Genomic DNA, 8,269 nt, shown 5'->3' on the forward strand with positions numbered 1-8,269 from the left:
TCTTCGGTTCTTTTGAGTATCTACCTAGCAGTCGAGTTGCTAGATTGTTTAACTTTTTAAGGAGCTACTCAACTCTCTTCCACAGTGGATTCACCAGCAATGTATGAGGGCTCCCAAATTTCTTTACATCTTTGCCAACACTTGTTATTGTCACTTTTAAAAATTATTATTATAGCCATCTTCCTCTGTATGGAGTAGCATGTCTTTCTGATTTTTTTATTTGCATTTCCCTAATGATAAATGACATGAACATCTTTTCATGTGCTTATTGACTGTTTCTTTGGAGAAAGGTCTATTCAAGCCCTTTACCTATTCTGTAATTGGGTTGTTTGTCCTTTTGTTGTTGATCTTGCCAACCTTTTTAAATGTGTGCAAAGTATTCAGTGATGGACTCCACCCTACCTTTATTCCAGTGTAAAATCAAGGCACCATTTCTATGAAAAGGAGAAGTAGACAGTGGGCAGAAAAAAGTAACAATTGCCCACCATATTAGGGAAATACAAAAGGCAAGATGCTCTGAGGACCCCTAGGGGAAGTTTCCCATAACCTTGCAGAGCAATAACTCTGTACCCCAAACTCACCAGTTTTACCTAATATTTTTCTTTTCCTGGCTGGGAAGTCATTATAAATGGCTGCTAGGGAGAAGTAGATGGGGTGGGGATAATAGACTCCTAGAGTTCATGATTTCTGTTCGGTTCCATCCTCTATCAGAGGAATGATTAGAAGCTCACAAATTCTTACCATGTGATTACCATATGCTCTTACCCAGGTGAAATGAACTCTATCATGAGATTTTTAACAAAATACAAAAGGAAGTGTGATCATCCTACTTTGATTGTGACAGCCTCAGTTTTTGCCCTAAAAACCGTGAGCCCTGGGAACCCCCTCCATGAGACATGAAAGGTCTTAGTTTCTGGTGATGGGTGTGGAAAGTTGAGGGGAAAGTGAAAAACTCATATGGCAACCCCAAAATAAAGGCCGAAAGCAATAATGTCTTTAATGTCAAGTGGGTATGGTACAGATAGATAAATGGATAAATGGACACCTTGTGTGGTCACTATTGTTGCTTCTGACTGTTGATGCTAATACCAGCATGACCCAGATATCATTGAAAAAGAAAGCTAATTGACTATGTGATTTGAATGAAAGATGGAAGGGCACATACAAGTGGATTAGGTGGTCAAAAACCCAAACCAAACATACTGCACAATATGCAGAAAAGAATTTGGGAATTGTGCATGTTGGAGAAGGGGATGAGAAATCACATATGGACACTGAATTTCATAAATCTGTAATGAGACAGTTAGGTACTTCTAAAAGACACTAATGTTTAGTTGAAAATAGTGGCCTCTGAATTGGCTTGAGCACACTGCATGAATGAACACACATGATTGTACAATCTTCTTGAATGTTCTGTGAAACTGAGTAACGTTGCATTTTCTGATTCCAGTGTTGCAATTAAAATATTCTGTGGTTGAACAAAAGGGGAAATTTAGTAACTGATCTGTTGGCCCTTCACACTCAAAACACAGAGGCAATTAATAAATTCTTGGCTTTATAGAGATGAGTTAGCATCCTATAGGGTGGCACGTCTTGACACACTGTTGCTGGCTATGAAAAAGGTTTTCAAATGTTGGCCAGCTCTAAAAATATTTTCAAATGTGAGATAAGAAGAATCTCTTTCTCTAATTTAGAAATACCTTGGGGATAAAAATGGAGGAAAGGATTACTTTATGAATGTTTTTAATGTTTATTTATTTTTGAGAGAGAGAGAGAGAGAGAGAGAGAGCGAGCGAGCGAGCATGAGGAGCAGAGGGGCGGGGAGAGAGGGAGACACAGAATCTGAAACAGGCTCCAGGCTCTGAGCTGTCAGCACAGAGCCCATTGCGGAGCTCGAACTCGGGAACAGAGAGATCAGGACCTAGGCTGAAGTCGGACTCATAACCAACTAAGCCACCCAGGCACCCCAAGAAAAGGATTACTTTAGAATAGATTTATATGCTGTCTCTCTGAAGCTGTTTGGTGATCTTTGAAGAGATATTAAGGAGCTTAGAAAAGGATGAATTGACTGCACTTGAATTGTTTTGGGTTGCGACAAACACTTGTGAAAAAAAAGACCCATTTCTTTTATAAGTAAGACTGCTTCAGAATTAAAAAAGAAAAAAAGTTGACAGAAAGGGCAGCCAAATTAAACAGGACTTTCTCCATTTCTTTACTAAAACTGTAACTTATTTGGAGTCCAACTTTGATTTCAGAACTTCAAAATACCTCTGCGATTTAAAACCATTTTCCCCGAGAGAGGCTTAACTTTGGAGTATTTCAAAATTATGGACAATTTAGATGCAGAAATGTATTTGATGAATTTAAAGATGAAAAGACCTGGTGGACAGACAACTGGTCTACCACAGCAAGCCAGTAGATATGGTATGGATGGATATTTTTATAGAACTGGAAATGAATTCCTGCAAGTGTAAAAACCTGGTGTTGCTAATAAATAAAATCTTAAGTACTCCATGCTCAAACACTTTTGTGGAGATGGTATTTAGCTTAATATACTAAAAACCGGAAACTAATGTAATGGGGTTTATGAGAGCAGAGCTGCAAGACAAAATGAATTGTACATTGGATTGCTTTCAGTTTCACCACTACATTAAAGAAGGACGTCCTAAAAGCTTCAGGCAGTTCAGAGAAGAATCATTAGAGAAGGATTTAGAAAGATTACAACTATTCTATTGTATCATGGGGCTAAAATAAACATTATTATTTTTTTAATTGAAAATGGGTAATATCTAATTAGTCCTATTATATTTATGTTCTCTCTTTAAAAATATTATATTGTTGTATGTTAATAATATGTACTAATATAGCATAATAGTAACATACAATAGTTTTAAAAGATTTAAATAATTACCCTATAAGAAGGCAGAAAGACATTATAAAAATAGTATTATACTTTTATTACATGTATTGTTTAGACCTACTATAAATTACTCCTAATTTCCCCTTTAAGTCTTATTTTTAACTATTTGCATTTATGTAGACTAATTATGATTTCAAATGAACATCTACTCTCCATATTTTTATATTAAAGTAATAACACATATGTGTATAATTATTGGATATTACATTATTATGATTTTATTTGAAATGTGTTTGGTTTTCCAAAAACTTGGTGAGTCTACAGAGGTAAATGCATTACAACCAGCACTAACCCTACCTGGACATCCTCCCTCCCTCTTCTCGTAAGGTGCATGAAAGTAGATATAACTACTCAGGCCTATAAAAACCAAAATAACCTACAACACTCAATCTTCCAGCTGAAACTGTGAAGGGAAGCTAATCAGATACCAACTAATGTGGGAATGGATTAATGGATAATTCAACCACATCTATATAGAGAAAATAAAATATGCAAAAAGGAATGTTCTTGTCAATATGGAAAGTAACAGCATGGAGGAAAAAATGTCTAAAAGAGGCCAGAAGTCAGGTATAAAAAAATCCAGAAGAATATAACCTGAAGCAAAGAATCTAACCTGAAGAATCTAACCTATGAAGCAAATGAAAATTTCTAACAGCTGCTTTGCAGTGTAGAACAATTTAAAGAGAACATGAATTCAGTGACTCAAGAACTCAAAGATAAGTTGCTGGAACAACAGAATGAGCTGAAAAGAAAATTGCTGAGGAAGAAAACAATGAGTACAAATTCTTTTTTTAATGAAATAAGCAGAATAGGAATAGAAAAGAAAGAGCAGAAAAGTGTATTCATGACTTAGAGCAAAGGCTTGAAATGATAACCCTGAATGCAGAAAAAAGATTAAAGAGATTAATGCAATTAGAACAACAGTAATAGATAAAAACTTAAGAGGTGATGTCTTTAAGAATAATCGGTGTTCCTAAAGTGTAGGGTGAAAAGAACGCAACAGTTGTGAATGACAGAAAACCCTACCATGGTAGCCTCAGAAATCCTGGGTCAGGCATCCTGGGACTGGTAGAATGACAAGCACATGTCATCATGAATCAGGCTCTTTTCAGCTTTTTTTGCTCCACCATCTTTAATATGTGATTACTGAGCCTTCATGTTTCAGCAAGGAAGATGGATGAGGACATGGGACACATTTCCTTCCACTAGTGAGAATTTGTCTTTTTACTTAAGAAGAAATAAGCTCTCCAGGGCTATTTGCCTATACCTCATTGGCCAAAAATGTATCAAAAAACCACATCTATTTTCAAGGGAGTCTAGAAAGGTATTCTAGTTTTTCATCCTCCATAGTTGAGGAAGGCAAGACAAAGAGGGTATCTATGGCTTTCGGGAGGCCAATCAGAGCCATCTACCGAAACAGCTGTCTGTAGGCATTGTCTAAATACAAGGTCAATAAGTAGCATTATCAGCATATTTACAAGGTTGGTGGTAAATACTAGAATACACAGCAGAAATATTTGAAGAGTTTGCTACTGTGGAGCAAGACTTAAATATAAGGAGAAGTGTGGCACTGTATTGCTGTTTTCCACATGAGTCTTTTAATTTTATCTGAGTTTATAACCATGCACTTATAAAGGCAAATATCTTTGGGAAGAGTATAGGAAAAAGGGAAATAGAAAAAAATCATTAGGTGATTTCTCTGTTTAATTCCCTGTCCCTCTCCCCAACAAAATTAGAAGTACACATACAAACAAAAATTATAAAAAAAACTTTCCATCAGTAAAATTCAAACTGAACACATTGTTAAGATTTAATTATACATAAAGGACAGGATAACTTCTAGAAAAAACATAAAAAAAGATTAACTTTTAAAACAGTAGAGGAAAAAAATGAAGCAAAGAAAGTTTAGCTGATCAAATAAAAGGAAAGGAAAGTAAAAAGAATAAAGAATGCACTGCAAGTGAAAAACACAACATAAGATGGCAGAAGTCCAAACCTGTCCCAACAAATGTGAATAAACTCAACAATTGCAACAGAGATTAAAATGTTGCTGTTTCATATTGACAGGATACATTCTGAAAGCAAAATGACACCAGAAACCTGAAAATAAAGACATGAAAGCAAGTAGATCAAGAAAATTCTGCTGATGAGTACAGCAACAGTGGCAACAGCCACTACAGCTAACAAATAAAAAATGAAAAAGAAAAACAGATGAAGGATTTGTTGGCCGTTTGTCTGTCTTCTTTGAGAATTGCCTCTTCAGGTCCTTCAACCACTTTTTAATCAGATATTTGTTATTCTTTTGTTTTTGCTATTGAGTTGTAGGAGTTCTTTATATATTATTGTTATTAGCCCCTTATCAGACACAAGGTTTGCAAATATTTTCTCCCATCCTATAGGTTGCCTTTTCACTCTGTTCATGGTTCCCTTTGCTGTACAGGAAGCTTTTTAGTTTGATGTAGTTTATTTGTCTATTTTTGCTTTTGCCATCTGTGCTTTTGGTGTCATGACCAAAAACTCATTGCCAAGACCAATGGCAAGAAGCTTTTCTCTAGGCTTTCTTCTAGTAGTTTCATGTGTTTAGGTCTTACCTTTAAGTCTTTAATCCACTGTGAGTTGACTTTGTATATAGTGTGAGTTAAGGGTCTAATTTCATTCTTCTGCATATGGATATTGGTTTTTCCAACACCGCTTACTGAAGAGACTTCCCTCTCCCTATTATATGTTCTTCACACCCCGGTAGAAGATTGGTTGACCATAAGTGGCCAACAGGTTTGTAAAAAGGTACTCAGCATCACTCATCATCAGGGAAATGCAAAGGAAAACCACAATGAAATATCCCCTCACATCTTTTAGAATGGATATTACCAAAAAGATGGAAGATAAGCAGTGGTTGGTGAGGATATGGAAAAAAGGGAGCCCTTGTACATTGTTGGTGGAAATGTAAACTTGTATAACTGTTATAGAAAACAGTTATAGAAGTTACTAAAAAAATGAAAATCTAGAACTACCATATGTCCTAACAATCAAACTTTTGGGTATATATCCGAAGGAAACAAAATCAATATTCAAAAGAGATATATGCACTCCCATATTCATTGATGCATTACTTATAATAGTCAAGATATGGTCCATCCATTGATGGACAAATGGATAAAGAAAATGTGGAATACACAATGGAACATTATTCAGTCTTAAAAATAAGGAAATCCTGTCATTTACAACAACATAGATGAAAATAAGAGGATATTATGCTAAGTGAAATAAACCAGACATACAGACAAATACTGCATGATCTTACTTATATGTGGAATCTATAAAAAGTACAACTCAAAGAAGCAGAGGGTAGAATGGTGGTTGCCAGGAACAAGAGGAGGGGAAATGAGTAGATGTTGGTCAAGGGGTACAAAATTTCAGTTATGCAAGATGAATGAGATTGGGAAGCCTAATGTCCAGCACAGTGATACTGTATTGTGCACTTGAAATCTGCTAAGAGGATAGATCTTAAATCTTCTACACATACACATACACACACATACACATGCACACTAATAACTGCATGGGGTGATTTAGCTTCATTGTGGTGATCTTTTCATAGTATATTCATTTATCCAAACATCAACTTGTATACCTTAAATATATACAATTCTCGTGCGTCAAAGATATTTCCATAAAGTTGTTAAAAACAAAAATAGATAATGTGGTTATAATATCAAAGAAAGCAGAAATCAAGGCAAAAAGCATTAAGCAGGACATAGGAATAATACATACTAAAAATAAGAGTAATATAATAGTTATTGCTTTTTCTGCACCCTGCAACATAGCTAAAAAATATGTAAGGCTAAAACTAATATACCTACCAGAAGAATATGGTGACTCCAACAGATATCTCTTAAATGCAGTAATGAAATAGACACACGATAAGAGAATATAAGAGTACTTAAAGAATACAATTAACAAGGGTCACATAAATATATATATATGTGTGTGTGTGTGTATGTGTGTGTGTGTATATATATATATATATGTATATATATATATGTGTGTGTATATATATATATATATATATATATATATATATTCTGCTGACAGAGCAGAAGTTATGCATTTTTTCTTAAACAAATTTTTTTAACATTTATTCATTTTTGAGAGACAGAGACAGAGCACAAGCAGGGGTGGGGCAGAGAGAGAGGGAGACACACAGTCTGAAGCAGGCTCCAGGCTCCGAGCTGTCAGCACAGACTCTGATGCAGGGCTTGAACTCAAAAGTTGTGAGATCATGACCTGAGCTGAAGTTGGATGCCTAACTGACTAAGCCACCCAGGTGTCCCTGCATTTTTTCAAATGTACTTAGATCACTCATAGAAACTTAACCTGTATGCAAGCTCCTACTCTTACCACTGGTATTGAACACTGTGTATGAAATTCTAGCCCACATGCTACCATTAGTGAGACAGTTAAAAGTATTGAATATGAGGAGACAAATAATCATTTGCTGATGACACTATTATCTACTTGGAAAATCCAGAGTATCCATGTTTACTGGATAAGCTAGGAAGATCAATAAGAAGTTTGGTGACGTTTTTAGCCATAAGGTGAACACATGAATATTGTTTTCCCATTTACCAAAAATAACCAGTCAGAAGATAATATTGGAGAAAGAGATTTAAGTGTAATAAAATAGTAAAAACTTAGATCTGCTGCAGGCATCCTTGCAATGGAGATGTATCTATTGTGGGACTGAATGAGCCTTATCCTGGGTTTGGGATTGTGTTGTAAAGCGTTTCTTGGGGTTTTTCTCAACATTTGTGCCTGCAATGCTTCTTTTTCTTTGATTACAATGGCCCAGGCTTTTTTTTTTTTCCCTCTAAATTTGTTAATACATTTAATCCATTCACACTCAAATCTTGTTGGGCTAGAAACCATTCTGTCTTTTACAGATCACTTGGCATGGGGTGCCCTGGTGGCTCAGTCGGTTATGCATCTGACTCTTTGTTTCAGGTCAGGTCATGATCTTGTGTTTCTGAGTTCAAGCCCCACATCAGGCTCCATGCTGACAGCACAGAGCCTGCTTGGGATTCTCTCTCTCTCTCCCTCTCTCTCTGCCCCTCTCTATCTCATGCTCACTTGCTCTCTAAAAATAGATAAATCAAATTAAAAATAATAAAAATCACTTGGCTTGTCTCTGCTCTGAACTTTTCTGTGTTACTTTTAAAGTTTACATATGTTGGGAAATCTTCCCTGTACCTAGTATTGGGAGGTAATATATTAAATTTATAATAGAATATAAATATTGTAAGTTTATAATTTTTAAATATACAATAGAATATTTTACTATATAATTTATAA

This window comes from Panthera uncia, assembly GCF_023721935.1.
Source record: "Panthera uncia isolate 11264 chromosome B3 unlocalized genomic scaffold, Puncia_PCG_1.0 HiC_scaffold_1, whole genome shotgun sequence".
NCBI classification, from domain to species: domain Eukaryota; kingdom Metazoa; phylum Chordata; class Mammalia; order Carnivora; family Felidae; genus Panthera; species Panthera uncia.